The sequence below is a fragment of the Felis catus genome, chromosome B1 (assembly GCF_018350175.1).
Source record: "Felis catus isolate Fca126 chromosome B1, F.catus_Fca126_mat1.0, whole genome shotgun sequence".
Taxonomy (NCBI): Eukaryota; Metazoa; Chordata; class Mammalia; order Carnivora; family Felidae; genus Felis; species Felis catus.
The window spans coordinates 108,235,257-108,254,264 of record NC_058371.1 but is presented as its reverse complement, the minus strand read 5'-3'; the positions used below and the strand labels follow the sequence as shown (position 1 = coordinate 108,254,264).

At 35.0% G+C, this 19,008-nt stretch overlaps 1 protein-coding gene and 1 long non-coding RNA gene across 11 annotated transcripts in view; one reads left to right on the top strand and one right to left on the bottom strand.

Annotated features, from left to right (window-relative positions):
• Positions 1–656, bottom strand: part of NDST4 (N-deacetylase and N-sulfotransferase 4) — a 379,088-nt gene extending 378,432 nt beyond the window's left edge. For 5 of the 7 annotated variants that reach the window (XM_045055929.1, XM_045055935.1, XM_045055933.1 and 2 more), the window contains exon 1: positions 356–522. The gene's annotated coding sequence lies outside the window, so the exon portion shown is untranslated. The other 2 variants (XM_045055930.1, XM_045055934.1) reach the window with 2 other exon arrangements.
• A 55-nt stretch (positions 657–711) lies between these two features.
• The window catches only part of LOC123384970, a 476,510-nt gene continuing 458,213 nt past the window's right edge, over positions 712–19,008 (top strand). For all 4 annotated transcript variants that reach the window (XR_006596843.1, XR_006596840.1, XR_006596841.1 and 1 more), the window contains exons 1-2: positions 712–849; positions 6,866–6,943. This is a non-coding gene — a long non-coding RNA (uncharacterized LOC123384970). The remainder of the gene's footprint in view (positions 850–6,865; positions 6,944–19,008) is intronic.

Genomic DNA, 19,008 nt, shown 5'->3' with positions numbered 1-19,008 from the left:
AAAGAATGATATCCTTTCTAATAACTTGACACTGAAGCTTCTGTTTAGACAAAAAGGATTGACAGGTCACATTTATCTCCTCATGAAAACTCACTAATGTAGGAATTCTAAATATATAAAACCCCATGAGGTCAAAAAGAACAAGAGAGCAAATCACTGCAGTGGAGAAGCCTGGCTCCTCACTTCGCCAATTTACAACACAATGCCTCCAGGGGGCATGGCTGACATGAAAAATAACTGTTTCCACAGCTCTTGGAAACTTTAGTCATTGAAGAAGCAGAGGTAAGATGGGGAGCTGAAAACAGGACTTGCTATAAAAGTTTGTATTTTGTATAAAAGTTTGTCACTTCCTTACAACCGATTGAGGTCCTCCGTATTGACAAAATGCAGGCGGCTCCTGTGGCCAGGCCCACGTCACCGATGCAAACCTGAGACGGCCGACATTTAGGGAAAAGCCTCACCCTCACCGCCAAAGAAACCTAACACACACCAACGACAATCCTCCAGCTCGGCTGCAGTTGAGTTTACCTTGGCTTAGAAAAGCGGGCTTCTCAGCCAATCACGCCCGCTCTCTGTGCCGCCTCTCCTCACGCTCTAGGAAACGCGCTTACCCAAAATCCCTCGGGAGGTGGCAAACCCTGGCCTTCATCTCGCGAGGCACCGCGAGGCTCCCAGCTCACGGGTTGTTTTCCCTTGGATGAAGGACATCAAACTCATTACAAAGTTATTTCGTTTCCACTTGAGAGTTTCGTGGTGAGGTCGGATGCAGGCTGCTGAAGTCTCAGTACTGCTCCTAGACGCAGGTGAAGGGACCCACAGGCTGTTTCCGTTGCTCTCCAGGGTTCTGCGGTAAGCTTTTCTCGGTTCTAGCTCCGCTTATTTTGCGTTCTGAAAGCTTGAAGTTTGTTTACCCTAATCCTTCTGGATAAAAAATTGGAGTGTGAGAGAACTCAGATTTTCATGGTGAGACTTAGTAGGCCACAATATTTGGGGTTTGTGGCCGATCTCATCAATAAGGTAAGCTCCTCAGGGAGGATCTGACGGATCTCAGAAACAAGAAGTCTGGTTTTATTAGGGAGAATTGGTACTCCTGAATTTTGGAAAGGAAAGTGACAGCCTTTAGGTAACTTCAAAGCCACAGAGTAAGTGCACAGTATGAACTGCTGTGGGGGGTCTTTGGGGGGATATAAGGTAGGAAATCCAGACTGTTTTAATCAACAGCATATCAAAATCTAAGTAGGCATAAATTAGAGTATTAAAAGCTCACTGTAAAGAAGTCATCTCTTGAAAGGCATAACAGGTCTGTTGGTAATGCAAATGTCAGAAGCCAAAGCCACAAAATTGGGGGCCAGGTGTCAAGCATTTAAAAGTTATTAGAGCACTTGCCACCTAACTGTAAACTCCTGTGCTAGGATAAGTTGGTCATGGAATGGGTTAGGTTGATACTTGGTCACTAGCTAACCTCGAGAAAATTTCTGTGCTGATAGGTACACTGTAAAATACTATAAAATCCCCAACCCAGTGGCACATCCATCTTAGGTATGTGCCAAGAGACCCAAGGCTTAGCCAAAGAAATGGGATCCTCAAGTTTCAAAGAACTGAGCACACCACATTCTGGCACACCTGCTTCCTTTGCTAAGAACCATGGTCCCAGAATTGCAATGGCCTTTACAGGAAGCATTCCAATTAGATAAGGTTTTTCATCTGAGGAGTGCACTTAAAAGTGAGAATACCCAAATCAGACAGATGCAATGAGAAACCTAATTTGATTTGCATGCATAAGTTTCCAAAAGACTTCAGGATTACAGAATAATAATTTCATTGAAAGATTCATAGCAAAAGAGTAATGAAAAGTTAAAGACCCAAGAGATACCTTAAAAAAAAAAAAGACTATTTAGACTGATGTGACTGTTACTACTGCCTTCTGCCCTCCTTTGCCTGAGTACTCACAGTCTATTGTACCTCTATCTGAATTGCCTTTCCACTCTGAAGAGACCACAAGACCGTAAATAAGTCATTGACCTTACAGACACTTCACTCCCAGGAGGGCCTTCATGTGGGCCTCTCTCAGTGTTGACGGGACTCTTGAGGGATTCTCCAGTAAACTGCTACCAGCTATTCCCTTAAACTGCAAAAGGGAAACTAAAAATTAATTGAAAACCTTGCTAAAGTCAGGTAGATACCAGAACTACACTCTCTTATTTATTTTTTTTTTAATTTTTTTTTCAACGTTTATTCATTTTTGGGACAGAGAGAGAGCATGAACGGGGGAGGGGCAGAGAGAGAGGGAGACACAGAATCGGAAACAGGCTCCAGCCTAGAGCCCGACACGGGGCCCGAACTCCCGAACCGCGAGATCATGACCTGCCTGAAGTTGGACGCTCAACCGACTGCGCCACCCAGGCGCCCCTAGACTCTCTACTTTAAATTGGGTGTAAGGTCTGGCTCTAAAGGTTTGCCTTCTGGAGAAACACAATACTTGGGAACTACCAGCATAGAAAAGGGCATGACCAGGCCTGAGGCCATAAACAGGATTTAGTAAAAAGTAGAAACCAAGTAGCCATTTCCCACCCTCTCAGGGCATAAACACTGCGATCTGGTATGTGTCCTGCAGCAGGAAATAGGATGCCACTGAAGACAGACTCCTTGCAGATCTTCCCAGTGTAAAGGCGTCCAGTCAACCAATTCTATATGGAGAGCTTCCTGTCAACCTCAAGTGTCTCAATATTAAATGTAATAGGACAGTAAAGGACTATCAGATGTTTAAGAAAAGCCACTAACGTGAAAAGCGAGTGGCCAAAACCAACAAATTAGAAAATTGTTAAAAGGAAGCCAGTGCACAAAGTAGAAGATTAAGTAAAACAAATTGCCATATAAAGAGTTGAGAAGATATTATATTATTATAGTAAGTGCTCAGCTCAGAATAATGAGAGAAAAAGAAAAAGGACTTGGATAAAATAAAAACATTTAATTAATGAATTGAAAGGTGAAATTGATAAAATTCTGCATTATGGGGGTGCCTGACTGACTCAGTCATACTACTCTTGATACTGGGATTGTAAATTCAAGCCCCATGTTGAGTATAGAAACTACTTAAAACTTTTTTTTTTTTTTTTTTTTTGCATCATGTCTCCAGACTAAAAAATGAGTCCTGCAGAGGTAGGACACTCAAGGAACAGAGAAGCAAGACAGAGATTTGGTTCAATTTGGCCCTTTCTTAGGAGAACTGGCAGCTAGTATTTTGCAATGTATATAAAAATTTAACTGATAATAGTGATAATTATTAATTATTTAAGTATAATTGATACATATTAGTTTCAATTTTACAACGTTTGTATATTTGTGAAATGATCACCACAGTAAGTCAAATTAATATTTGTCACATTACGTGGCTACAAAAAATTGCTTTTTCTTGTGATGAGGACTTTTAATGTCTCTCAGCAACTTCCACATATGCAGTACAGGATTATTTACTGTAGTCACCATGCTGTACATAACATACCCATGACTTTTTAATTTTATAAATAGAACTTTGTACTTTTTTGCCTCCTTCACCCATTTTGTCCCCTACCCTCCCTCATCCTCCATGTCTGCCAACCACCCATCTGTTCTGTGTACCTATAAACTTGGTTTTATTGGTTTTTAATTCCACATATAAGTGAGGTCATATAGCATTTGTCTTTTCTCTGACTTATGTCACTTAGCATAACATCCTCAAGGGCCATCCATGTTGTAAACAGCAAGATTTTGTTCTTCTTTATGGCCGAATAGCATTACACTGAGTGGTGTGCGTGTGCGCATGCACATGTGATCTATGCGTATCACATCTTCTTGAGCCATTCATTCACATAAAGACACTTTGGTTGCCTCCATATCTTTATTATTGTAAACCATGCTGCGCTGAACTTGGGTGTGCATATATATATATACACACACACATATATATGTGTATATATGTGTATATATATATATATATATATGTTGATAAATACTCGGCAGTGGAATTGCTGGATCATATGGTGGTTCTATTTTTAATTTTTTTAAAAGTTTATTTTATTTTATTTTTTTATGTGAGAGAGAGTGTGCATGCGTGCATAAGTGAGTGAGGAGCAGAGAGAGAGATACACACACAGAATCTGAAGCAGGCTCCAGGCTTGAGCTGTCAGCACATAGCCGTGCACAATGCTCGAACCCATGAACCAGGAGATCATGACCTGAGCCGAAGTCGGATGCTTAACTGAGTGAGCTACTCAGGTGCTCCAGTATATATTTTAAATCTAGAAAAAAAAGGTAGTGTACGTAGTGGTTTAAATTTCACTAGTGGTCATTTTATACTTACACTCATTGCTAAATGTAATGTGCTAATTCAATTTTTTATCAGGAGTTTTAAGAGTAAGGATTTAGTGATGTCTTAAAGTTGAGATTGCATTTTACCATAAGTAATTGAAAATTAAATTATATTTACTTATAGAAATAGGAGTTTATTTTTCTTATAAAACAAATCTGGAAGTATGTCATGGCTGGTGTTAGTTTAGAGAAGTCCAAGGGGGCCAATGTCACTAATATTATCTTGGTCTTTCCCTATGGTCTTAAGATGACTTCTCAAGTTGTAGTTATAAAAGATTTGTGGTCAAGGAAGGAGTCATCTAAAGGATTAACAGGAATGAGATCTTGTGTGGAAGTAGCTAGCATTAACCCAAGTGAAATGAGCAATTTTCCCTCTTGTTATCTTCTTACATCATCTACCTAATTTGAGATGTATACACACACACACACACACACACACACACACACACACACACACACATATACATATGTACATATCAGTTTATTAGATTTGTTTTGTCAGGAATTTTGTAGTTTTCTATCTTCACTTTCAGAAGTTATCTTTCAGATTTAATGTTTACAATAAGTTTTATAAAATTATGTATAAAAATTACTTAGAGAAAACTTATTTAAGTGCTCATGTGATGATTTTTAGTTGTGTTTTTGAAATACCACTTGTTAATTGTATTTTGTATATTCCATGGTGTTAATATTCCCATGCTGCTGTCTCCAAATTTTGGGGTCTCTAGCTTATTACCTTGATAGCCTAGGAAAAATTCTCAGTATTAGAAAACAAAAATGATCTTCCACCACTAAATATTGTTGTGAAATCTTTGGCCACTCTTGATTTTTGTTTGGTTAGTTTTTCTGTCTGAATACTTCTAGATTATTTGATTAAAAAAATTCCAGGGGTGCCTGGGTGGCTCAGTCGGTTAAGCGGCCGACTTCGGCTCAGGTCACGATCTCACGGTCCATGAGTTCGAGCACCGCGTCGGGCTCTGGGCTGATGGTTCAGAGCCTGGAGCCTGCTTCCCATTCTGTGTCTCCCTCTCTCTCTGCCCCTCCCCCATTCATGCTCTGTCTCTCTCTGTCTCAAAAATAAATAAATGTTAAAAAAAAAATTAAAAAATTCCACCTATTTTAAGGGTGGTGACCTATTTTTACTTTGAGAAATATCAATGAGCTATTACCATTTATAAGTTTTAGTTCTTTTTAAAAGCACTGTTTTTTAAAAATATGTTTTAATTTGGTTATTGTTTCTGCTCTGTTAGTTCTGGTTACTTCTAGATGTTGCATCACCATTTCAGTATTTCTAACAACTTCTCAGCTATTGTTTTTATCTTGTTTCTTTACTTCACATGCTATGAGTGGTTCTCAACTTTTCTTTTAGTTTTCTGATTTTATTTTTTGTAGCATTCAGTTCTTTATGAATCTAAATTTGATTTTAATACGGCTTTGTGTTAATTACCTTCCAATGTCTTTTTTCTTGCATGTGATCTTTACATGCATTCTAATCACTTTGTTCATTTAAGCTTGTTAATTTATCTCATTTTTCATCATTATCTCTTCTTTGACAAATTCTCAGAATTCTAAAAATTTAGTAATTTTAGTAGACTTGTTGGGTTGTATTGAACTGTGATCCTCCTTTACTTCATGTTCTAGAATCTTATCATGTGCAAATCTATGTAACTAGACCAGTAGTCCACAGTGTGGTTTGGTGTGGAGGCTGCTAACAAGTATAGATGATAGTAGCAAAGCTAGTAATTCCCTCTGACCTCCACCACCATTCAGGAAATGAAATGTGTGTGTAAGAAATGCTTTCAGGTTTCTATTGGGGAAGAGAAGATATTAGAAGAGATATGTGAGTTTTATTTATATTAGGAAATAAGAATAAGGATTAGTAAATTGTGTTTATAATGTCCCTGGAGATTCTGTCATAAATCCAGTACCTTTATTCTGTTTTGATTTGTTTAAGGGATGATACCATTAATGATAAACAGGTATCCATTAAGTTTATTTTTATGTATTATTCCACATACATTTTTATAATGAGAATGTCTATCTTGTGTTAGCTGAGTCAGGTTCTAGATTATTTCTCTTTTTGTTATTATGCTTAGAGGTATAGTCCCAACTGCAAATAAGAATATTGACAGATATTTGCTTTTACTTCTATAGTTTCAGGTTTTGCATCCTGTATCTATATTTACTTATCCATAAGGTGATAAGGTGGTCAGGCTTAACCTTTTTTCCTATTTAAACAACTCATAATTGCCATGGTCCTTTATATTAGTGTGTTATGCCTCATAATTTATATGTATTTTATATTAATATTGTTACTAACACTAAATGATTCCTTGAAAAATGTTTGAACTCAAGACAAAGTTGAGGAAAGGGCATTGTGTATTTTTTTTGCCAAATTATTCTACTTATATGATACAGTTCTAAGGTCACAGTGCTTAAAATAAACTCTGCTAGATTAAATATAACTTTTAATTGTAGTGCTGTTCATACAATATCTCTAATCAGAAGCCTTTTTCAGGTTTATACAAAGGTGCTCTGAACATGCAGTTTTAACCTCTACTGATTCAAGGACTCCGTCATCATCCCATTTTCCAGGGTGAGGTGATTTCTAATTACTGCACATCCTGGTGTTTAATTTCATGTGATAAGCTTGTAACTAATAAGTAAATATGCCTGCTTGTTTCTGAGAATTAAATAATTTGGATAGAATTAAAAAAAAAAGATTTAAGAAATGAAAAAGGTGAATTTTAGAAAGCCAAGCATACTTTAAATGAGGTTTACTCTAATTTTCCTGCTTGCAAAAAAAACAAAAACAAACTCCTCTTTTGCCCTTTCATAACTGATATAAAATAGATTTAAATGGAAAAAAATACAACCATTTGTTGTTGGTTTATAATAGTGTTTTTAAAAAATCACAGAAAATGGGCCAATTAGTTTTTCCAAAATATATTGTAATGGGGCAAATATGGGCTATGTTATCTAATGTTTTTTATTTTATTTTTTGATAGAGTGAGGCATTTAAGATCTTCAAATAAGTGTTCAGAGTCAAACTGAAGCATAGCTTTTACTATAACTCTTTCAGAAAATATTTTTTTCAAAATCATTCCTTCTGTGTATATTTTTAAAGATACAAGATATATCCTACCTAAAGATAAGATCTGCTGATTAATGAACTTTAAATTTATGATGAATGGTGTAACTTCAGATTATCAGTACTATAACATTAACAAAATACCTCTGTGTGTTATTTGTGAAGTAGAGGTGTGCTATTACTATTGAAGGAGTCGGGCGAATTGCAGTCTGTTTAAGAAATGCACATTATATTCAAGTATGGCTTGGTATTCCCTTGCTGTTCACTCTTTTGAGTGCAAAAAGTGGTTTTTGCTAACTCCATTTTGCTGCTCATGGAAAGCTGAAAAATCAATAGCTGCAGGTTGATGAAACCTAAATCCATTTGATTCCTTTCCACCAGTGCCATTATGCAGACAGTCAAGTGTGATGTATTTAGTTCATGCAGTACTTATTACTCTCAAGCACAGCTTCTCATCAGGGAAAAATTAGACCAGATGAGAAGTAATCAAGAAATTCTGGAGAGGTTGCAAAGATCTTCTTTTTAACTGCTTCCTTTTTTTTCCTCTCTGTCTTTGACTCTCATAGTCTGCAAAAAAGAAAAGTTAAGATCTCCACCACAAAGCTCCAGAAAGTTCTGTAGAAATGTTTTGTGTCACCTTTTTTTTTTTTTTTACATCAGTATTTGTACTTAGTAACAGTCACAATAAAGAACACTAGCTGGATAAATGCCAAATTAAGAAAAATTCCCCCTTACTAGAACTATTAGAGTCATCACTTTGGCAGAGTTGAACAAATAAAAAACTGCTAGAACTGATTTCGACATTTCCATTTTTTCTTAATAGGCTATTTAATAGGTAGACAGCTAAAAGTAGTTGTATAATCTGGAGGCTCAGAGCATGGTCTTTGGCAATCCCTTTCTGTTAATTACTAGCTTGATTAATCTTGAACACATTATCCTCTCTGATCATCAATTTTATCATTTATGTAAGGGAATTATAATAATATCAGCCTCAGAATTTTGGAAAGAGAATAAAATGGGTAATCAATATAAAGCATTTAACACCATAAACATTCAATATGAATTATTTGTTAATATTAATCCCTTACATGGCAATGATTGGATATGAATATGCAGCAACTCTTTTTCTACTTTAGCAATGTTTTAGATATCTGACTTGAAAGTTACAGATATTTGACAAAATCTCCCATATTACATTGCTGTAATGTATATATTACAATGAATAATGAAATGATCATCTGGTCCAACCTCCTGCTTTAGTAGTTAGAATGCTAAAATGACAGTTTACGTGATTTGCCTGAGTGCAAAACATCTGTGCTTGGTGAAGATGCAAGACTAGAACTTGGATGTCCTTGCTTTCAGAAGTGCCTTTTTTTTTTTTTTTAAATGACTGTTTATTTTGAGAGAAGGAGAGGGCAAGTAGGGGAGGGACAGAGAGAGGGAAAGAGAATCCCCAGCAGGCACTGCACTGTTAAGCACAGAGCCCAACATGAACCCATGAACTGTGATATCATGACCTGAGGCAAAATCAAGAGTAGGACAGTTAACCCACTGAGCCACCCAGGCGCTTGTCAGAAGTGTCTTTTTCTTTTATACTCACATCTGTGAATTTATCTAGATTTGCTTTTCAGACATGGGTAGACAAGTTAAGCTCCAAATTACAGAAACTACAATTTAAGGTAAAAACTTGGTCACAGAGATATACATAAAGATCACCCTTACTAGAAGTGATACTAGTGGCTGACTACTTGGAATGAATTAGCAGCTGGCAAAAATCTGTGAACAATGGAATGAGAGCCATTGTGGTGGGCAAAGACACCTGGAAAGCTTTGAAACTGTCCCAGTGCTATCAGACAAAATAGTAAAATAAAGCAGAAATCTATCTCAGGAAGAAATTAATCTACCTTCTTAGACTTAAAAGAAGTGGGAGTTGTGGTCTCTCTCATTTCTATGTTTATTTCAACTATGTTGGTTTTGCAGAAACCAAATGGATTGTAACAAATGGTAGTGGATTATCATAATTTCAACCAGTTGTTAGCCCCAGTCACATTTGTAGCCCTGTAAGAGGTATTTTTACCTAAATGTATCAAGACAGCCTTGGACACTGAGTATACTGCTATTAACATGATAAATGCATTCTTTCTACTCTCCTCAGTTGAGAGGACCCAAAGCTGTTTTCATTTTGTGAAAAGAACACAGGAACATATTATTTTGACCGAAGGATAGGTTAATGTTACTTTCTTTTCTCTGCTCAAAAATAATCTGCAGTACCTTGATTATTCTGATATTTTGCAGAACATCACACTGGCTCACTGTTTTAATTATATCATGAAAATTGAACCTAGTGAGCAGGAAATGGTGTTATATTTAATATGTCATGCTAAGACATACGGATGTCTGTTTATGGGAAATAAACTCTACAAAAATTCAGAGACATGACATATTAGTGAAAAATTCTAGGTTATTTGGCTAGAATGGTAGGTACATAATGGGGGCAAGGTGGAATGTGTCCAGCATTCAGGGGATATACTGGATTGTCTCTTGGTACTTCCATGATTTTATAGTGACCATAGCTCTAACAAGAAGAGGGACTCTTTAAGGAGGAATCAACCCACCATGAAAGCAATCTAGAACAGCTCAATTGCTGATTCAGGCTAAGAAAAATCTAGAATGTATGGCGTAAGAGGACAACAATGAATATAAAACAGTGAGAAATACAGTTTGTTCCCATAACTTTATATAAAAACTAGCCACTAATTTGAAAACTCAGTGACAAAAAAGACTTAAATGGTGCATGTGGTGGATAATATCAGAGGCCTGGGTTGCCTATCTTTTTTTGTCTCACATAATTGTAATTAAGACTTTGTGGACAGTTCTGTATGAGTTTTGATACACCTGGTGCCAATTGTAACTTGTCTGTTTCAACGCTTCTGCAGAGCTGATGACATAAATGGATTTATTCCAACATTCTGAATAGTAATCTGAAAACAAAAGCAATTAGTGCCCTTCAAAACAACCCTTAAAGACGCTGGTGATAGGAGCAGATGCAGATGCTCCCTGTGATTAACTCCTAGAAAACTGCTTGCTTCTAAGTTCTTGTTTCAGGCTCTGTTCCATGGGTTTCCCAGACTAAGATATCCTCTAAGAGTAAATCTAACTGCATGATTATAAGAGGTACATATTTTTGTAAAGCAATTATATCACAAGTTCACCTGATGAATAAAAATAGTTCTTTCAATTAGGAGAGCCACAATTTTCATGATTTTCTTTTTATTTAATTTTTTTTGTGTTTATTTTTTGAGAGACATAGAGCACAAGTTGGGGAGGGGAAGAGAGAGAAGGAGACACAGAATCTGAAGCAGGCTCCAGGCTCCGAGCTGTCAGCACAGAGCCTGACACGGGGCTCGAACTCACAAACCGTGAGATCATGACCTGAGTCAAAGTCGGGCACTTAACCTACTGAGACACCCAGGTGCTCCTTCATGGTTTTTTGATACAACTATTTTCTATAATCGATTATATGGAGAGATTATGTATAATTATATATTATATGTACAATATATAATGTTTACTTCCTATTTATTGATCTCCACTATATATTTTATTTTTATTTTTATCTGTTTTTAAAGTTTATTTTGAGAGAGAGAAAGAGAGAGAGAAGAGGGAGAGAGAGAACAAGAGAATCCTAAGCAGGCTCCCTGTTATCAGTGCAGAGCCCAATGTAGGGCTCCATCCTTGCCTTGGCTCATAACCTGAGCCTAAACCAAGAGTCAGATGCTCAATCAACTGAGCCACCTAGGCAGTCGTACCACTGCACATTTTAAATAAAGTTTTTTTCTTCCTTTGAGGTGGTTTCATCCAAATCAGTACCACTTTTGCTTTATTTTTATTTTTTTTCTATCTTCACTTTCAATACTCCCCTATCTTTGAAATTTAAAGAACTGTGTTACATCATAAATGAATTAGGGAAAAACAGAAAGGCCCAGAACTTAGAAATGTAGTTCTGGAATCATGGGGGAATTAGATTAGGGAATCCAAATGCTTTACTGTTTGAATAATATATTTGTAATGATATTAAATTTAGTAGGATTAGACACATAAGAGAATTGTTAAATTCATGCACAGACTGACTTTAGTTACCTTTTATAGTGCATTATTACTGGAAGCACTCATATTATATTGTGAATCTCTGTGGCATGTATTCATTAGAGTCTTTTATTACATTTTCAAAAGCTAGAAATGCAATTTATATCAATTTGCTTTCCATACTTCTTAGGGAATTTGATTGAATATGAAAAATTCTACTGAGTTTCTGTATGATGTACTAGTAATTTGTATATATACCTGTACAACACACTTGTTAAAATGTCTAACACTTTCAGATAATTCACTAAAAATATGTATAAGGCTACCAATTCCTACCAGCTTCACAGGGTCTAGAAATATTATTTCTGAATATACACACATATATAGGCACACAAACATACATAACTCTCTTGATTTTCTTTGCTACACTTTTGCATTTGGCTTAGAACAGACACAGAAAATTAGAAAAGGGTGGGAAGGCAAGTTTCTCATATGATTCTCTAACAAGTCATTTGCTTAACAGTGTTTATTATATACCGACTGTTAGTCCTCAGAGGCTTTCTGTGTGGTAGGTTTTATTTTATTTATTTAATTTTTTTAACAGGTGAAGATATATATTGGGGCTTAGAGAGGTTAGACAACTTGCCCTAGGTCTCACAGCTCATAAGTGGTACAGACATATTCAAATCCTTCTGGCTTTGTTTTAAATTTTAATATTTTCATGACCACTTATTCCTTTTTTTTGATGGAATATATTTGTCTTTTGCTTCTGCAAATGACTTATTTGAATTTAGATATATAATTTGAATTGATATGTAATTTTCTGTTAATATATTTCATTCCCTCTTTACAGTCTCATCCTTATATTATGTTAACAAAAGTTTGGCTCATCTATAACTCTTTTTAGACTGTGTGTTCTTTTGAAAGCAAGAACTTCATAAGTTGGATTATAATGGTATACATGAAAAACTCATACTTGTCAATGGTTAGTAGTAAAGGTGTATGATTGTATCTCTGTCTTCTATATTGTACTTTATGAATTTGTTTCTTTAATATTATGCATATCAGCAAAATATACTTATATTACAGATATTACTATTTACATGTTTGAGTTACTTAAAATAGGTAAAATATTCAAAAATAATTTGACTTTGGATACTGAAATGGTCAAGAATTTCAAGAGATGCAAGAAAAAAGGAATAAATTACATATAATGAGAGAGGACTTTGAACTAATGATTTGAAGGAAATAAAATATGAAACCTATGTGGTTTGACTCTATACCAGTCAAAATAAAAACTGTTTAAAAATGAGGCTTGGTTAAATATCACTTTATCTGGTCCAAAAATGTGACTTCATATGAAACTACACAGCCTATTGTTCTATTCCAAATGCAGAAATAACTGTAAGGCCAATAGACATGTAAATGTGACCTTTTGCCTTTGATGCGCCAAATTGAAATTGTGTACAGGGGTGGCTGACTGGTTGTCAGTAGAGCATTCGACTCTTGGTCTCAGCGTTGTGAGTTCAAGCCCCATGTTGGGTGTAGAGCCTACTTTAAATAAATAAATACCTCTTAAAAAAAGAAAATAAGTTATGTGTGCAGTTATTATCAGAGAGAGAGACTTGGAGAATTCTTAAGACTGCTTCACCCTTCACTAATTATTTCCAATTATTTGTTAGATATTTCTATATTATCAGGCAGTTTTTCCACAGTCCAGTACTGAATTTTTTCTATTGTTGTCTAAGTCTGTTTTCTCTTAACTAATATCTGGCTCTTGATAGGTATTATAGCTTATTAACAGAATATAACATTTAATTTTGGTATCATTCCATATCTTATTCCCTGGTTTATGGTGGGAACCTCAGTATATTATAGTTTCTGTCACTTCATTTGCTATTTAAATTATTCTTACACTGCATTAAGTCCCCTTGTTTACTAATTACATACGATTATACTCAACGATAATTAAATATTAACTTAATTCTCATTATTACTTAGACCTAAACTAATTTCATCTTTTGTATGAAAAGACTGACTTTTATATTCTAAATACTCAATTTTTAATAATTATGGATCTTATTATTAAATATATAGTTTTAAATTTACTGAATTTTTTCACTTTATAATTTTTATTTGGTTACAAAAAACTGAGCTCTTTTACTTAATTTTACCACCCTATCATAAAGCCCAGATTAAAAAAAATTATTTTCTTTTATTTTTGGGAGATACAGAGCGTGAGCAGGGAAAGTACAGAGAGAGAGGGAGACACAGAATCTGAAGCAAGCTCCAGGCTCTGTGTTGTCAGCACAAAGCTTGATGAGGGGCTCAAACTCACGAACCGTGAGATCATGACCTGACCCAAAGTTGGACATTTAGCCGACTGAGCCACCCAGGTGCCCCAAGATTTTTTTTCAAGGATGGATTCTATAAGAAAAGGAATCTCTTAAATACCTAATGTAAAAATGAAAATTATGAATCATATATATCACTGTGAAACATTTTGGGGAGGTTGCTTATTGTACTGTCAGATAATGCCAGTATTTTCTTATGTTTAGTAAAAAGCAAATTATTTAATAGAGCTGCCAGGGCCACAGCCTAAATGTTTTTTTTTTTTTTTCTTCTGAAGAAATCTGATTACTTCTTCCACACCATCTATATAAATTTATTAATTTACCTGTTTGTAATTCTCTACTTTTTGAAATGACTAGATAGATGGTCTGTAGACCATTTTATATATATAAAGGACTGGAACCAAACCATAATTCACAAGGCAGTGTCTGTGTCTTACTTAGAGCTTGATACATTCTTGATGACCTAAGGACATACCTCTAACCCATTCCTCAGTGAGGAATCTTTGGTGTAGCGCCTCAATTTCAGTTTCTCCAGAACTTTCTCCAGAACTTTCAGTGAACAGCAGCTATAGCTGTGGCATCATAAGGACAGCAGTTATTTATTTATTTATTTATTTATTTATTTATTTATTTGTGTATTTATTTTTGAGAGAGAGGGAGAGTGAGAGCGTGCCTATAAACCAGGAAGGGGCAGAGAGAGAGACAGACAGACAGACAGACACACACAGAATCTGAAGCAGGCTCCCGGCTCCAAGCGGTCAGCACAGACAATCAACGTGAAGCTCAAATCCACGACCCTTGAGATCATGACCTGAGCTGAAGTTGGACACTTAACTGACTGAGCCACCCATGTACCCCTGCAATCATTCATTTATTACTCAGTGCCAGGCATGGTGCCAGTTCCAGTTCACACATTACCCTGTCTAATATCCATAACAACTCTGAGGTATATGTATTGTTATCACTATTTGACATAAAATTCATATTTAGAGAATTTTAATAATTTTATTATAGTCAAGAAGGTAAAACAGATTAGAACTAAGACTCAACACACATCACTGTGATCTGAAGTCATAAGTAAAGGAACAGCATAGTGTTCTTGCAGAAGTAGGAATTATTTCATTTTCATATATTTTTAACTTTTAATGATCTACTGGAACATTATCCTTAATTTGCAAATATCCCTAAGTAACTCCTGTATTTAAATCTACAGTCTTCTTTGTGACCCACATTCCTTTGTACCAAACATTCTGACTCCTTAAAGAAAAGCAGCTAAATTTACTGATGCCTTCAGTTTCTCACATCATTTTTTCCATATGACTAAACTTAAGGACATATTTCCCACTTATATTATTTGCTTTCCTGGGTAACAGTATTGACCACCAACACTCACTATTGAACCCTAGGCCATGCCTGTTTCTATACTAAGTCCTTTGTAGTCTCCTTCATGGGCTGTTCTGCTTCTTTTCCCCTGTTCTAGAAGCTTTCCTGGCTTGATAATGTCATTTGGTATTACTAGGGTTTAAACATAGCTTTATCTGCCCTCTCCCAACTCCTGTAAGCCCTTCAGATTCTTCTTTTTTCTACCAAATGTTCTCTTCTTAGTTACTAATACTTTTGACAAACTGCAGTAAATTGCATACGAGGAGTCTCCAACTACAGTTGATCTTTCCAATGATGACTTTTATGTGTCAACTTGACGACATCAAAGTATCCAGATATTTAGTCAATGACTATTGTAGATGTTTCTGTGATAGTATTTTTTGATAGGGTTAACATTTATATGAAACTTATCCTGAAAAAGTGAAGCAAGATTAGCAGCACAGTTTTTGAGATGTATGATAAATCACATATACAAAAACGTGTTAATTATTTTCTGTTTTTAATAGTGTTTAACAATTGCTGTTCCTTCCCTTGACACTGAGATCTTGCAAGATCCTGATGAATCTCATAAAACCAGTAGTGATTTGTAGACTACCCTTGGTATAGTTTTATTGTTGAAACCTGTTTATAGAAGTGATTCTTAATCCCCTTTTTTCTATTATTTTGAATAAGCAGGATATTAGTATCTTATGCTGCTTAATTATAATAACTGTAGAGATACTGAGAAAATAGATTATTTTTCTTCCACTTTTCATTCACATATATTTGTAAAAAAGAGGAAAATAAATGTAGATATACATCCTACCAATAAATGTAGACGGAGTCACTAACTAGTTTTTACTTCTCCTTTAAACTGTATTTTTATTTGTTATAATTCCAAGCTAACTGCTTTTAGAACATAATAACTTTTTACTTTTCCAACTTTTATCAGTCCTAGAAAGTGTATTACACCTTTGAGAACTCCCTATTTTCATTTAAAAAGAGAGAAAATAAATTTGACAGTGTAATTGTAATGAAATATTAAAAATATGCTATGATCAAGTTTTTTAAATCCCACTTCTACACATATATTAATCTAGGTAGGTACACTTAAATCCTATTGGCATTCTTGAATCTAGAAATTACTAGACATTAGGGATAAACATGGAAATAATACTGTATAATTTCCAAGTAAAACTCCTTTTAGGAATGTATATCTGTATGCAAATACTTTCTAGAAATCAGAAGTACCATGCCAAACTAAGAGCAAGCTTAAATGGAATAACTCCAAATGGGAAGCTTCCTCTAGTGAGCATGTTAAAACTTCTGTAACCATTGATAGAGGCTCATAGTAGAATACAACCATCTTTATGACTGCTAAGCCCCAGACATAAGGAATAATATAACTTGATTCTAAAGCTGCATTCTCAGATCTTATTGGTGTTTTATAGCTAGTATATATCTTTAAAGTGAAAACTTTCACAGATCAAATATGAAAGGCCTATGCAATGTTAATTTTTGTTTAAAGAAGAATGATCTCAATATTTTACGTAATGTCTACTATATGTTCATTATTTAATTAAATACTGAATGGAGTTTTTGGCATTAGTACTTAGTTTGTATACATACTGATACTTTGGGAAGGTAAGATAAGCCTTGATAATCTGCCTGGAGCAAAATTCAAAATTCCAACAAATCTTGTTAACTGTTATAAAGGAATGATCACCGAGTATTTGTGCTACCTGACTTTTGATTGTGTGGGAACACAGGCACACACACATTAAGAATAAATAATATTGTAGTTCAGAGGAAAACCGTGGGTTCTGTAGCTTGACTGTCTGGATTTTGATCTTGACTTTCACTTACTGGTATTTGAACTTTGAAAAATTACTTAAGCTGTGTGTATCTCAGTTTTTCTTCTCTAAACTGATTGTAATGATTGTTCTCACTTTATAGAAACAATGCCTAGCATAGTAGATGCTCAATAAATGTTACTCATATCGTGGGAAATGAAATGTATGTATCTAATGTTCAAACACTAGTGATTTCTGATTTTTTTCTTGAAGTCACTGTTTTTGTTAGTTTGATGTTTCTATCTTAAAACCTTCCTAAAATTCTGAATACTGTTTAAGTATTATCACATTGATGTTAACTCTTCTTGGGAATGTTATAATAGTCCTTGAAATAAATGCCCTGGATTATATTACTTTAACTCAATATTAGGGTGGCATTTTTGTCTAGTATTACTGGAATAACATAGCAGACTATAGTTGGAAGCAAACTTAGAGGTCATTATTTACAGGAGGAGAGGGATCTGGACCCAGATTGATAGTATGACCTTCTGAAAATCACTCAGCAAGGGGGAGGATCTGAGAGTGGAATGCAGATCTTCTGAGACTTAAATCTGTGTTTTTCTTGTTATGCTACTCTGCTCTTCTTCTCAGCAATTAAATTGCATGCTTTTAAAAAATGCACATATTCTTTCTTTATATATGTATTCCTTAGAAATGAAGAATGCTATTATGATTGGAAAATAAATTTGTCAGGCTAATTTATATGCAGACAGCATTTTCCTAGCTTTCTGATTCTAAATAATCCTTATACTATTGAACAAATGATTAGGCATTTTTCACATCTTAGGATGTAAGACCAATATTGTTAAATCTTTAATCATGCCCAGAGGCAATACATCAAAGGAATCAACTATTGTAATGATGATGACTTCAATTAACTATTTTGTAATCCAATAATGAATTTCATTAGTATTCTAAGAACTTTCCAGGCATTATTACCATAATCTTCAGTGCTCCTATTTGGTATTTATTTTGGGTCCTGAACATAATAAATAGAAAGGCACAGTCCCTACCACCAGATAACTTTCATTTCTTAGTAGAATACACTACAGAATAATGTGTGTCTACAAAAGGAAATATTTGCATGTAAATTTTACTACCTTGGATTACTTACTGGCCTGTGTTGGTTCTTTACAAGAGAGGAAAGAAGAAGAAAAAACAAATGAGAGATTGTTTTTTTGGCTGTCAAAAAGCCAGGCAACAGCTCTTGCTAAATATTAAAGCTGCTACCATCTCTAAATGAAGGTGAGATATTCACTTACTTCACAAAACACATGTGAGAAAGATAACAAATAGTATTCATGACTTTTAAGTCTGGAGAGCTGAGACATTTATTAACAATAGGATACAGGACCTTATGATACTGTCATTTCCCAAATTAAACCAAACCAAATCTTACTCAACTCAGTATCTTCTTCTGTAAGATAATTTCTCCTTTAATAATTCCGTGTCTTTGAGAAACTAAATATATGTGTTCTTTTAACAATGACACTCAGTTTATTTAAGGAGTATTTGCCATTCCTCATGGGAAGGGTGAAATAAGTGAGCCTGTGCACATACACCTATTGTTTTAAAACCTGGTGGTCTCCCTAACAGGTTCTTTGACATGAAAAGACTTGACAAAAAGTCAACTGTGTCTAATCTTTGTCTTAAAAAGATCTTCCTGAATAGGAAAAATGGGGAAAAAAGATGATGTTCATGCTAGTTTCCCATTTTTTGGTAATGTGAGGGGAGAAAATAAAGCTTATCTGTAAGCTATTGAAGGCAATACTGTGACCATCTCTATACTCCTCTCTACATAAATGGTGATTTTCTGTGAACTTAGAATGCATGATTCTTTTATGCTTCCATGGCTGTATCTGGAGTGTGTTTTATCTAAAATATAGCTTAACTTCTTTTTTCTCAAACGTGTAAA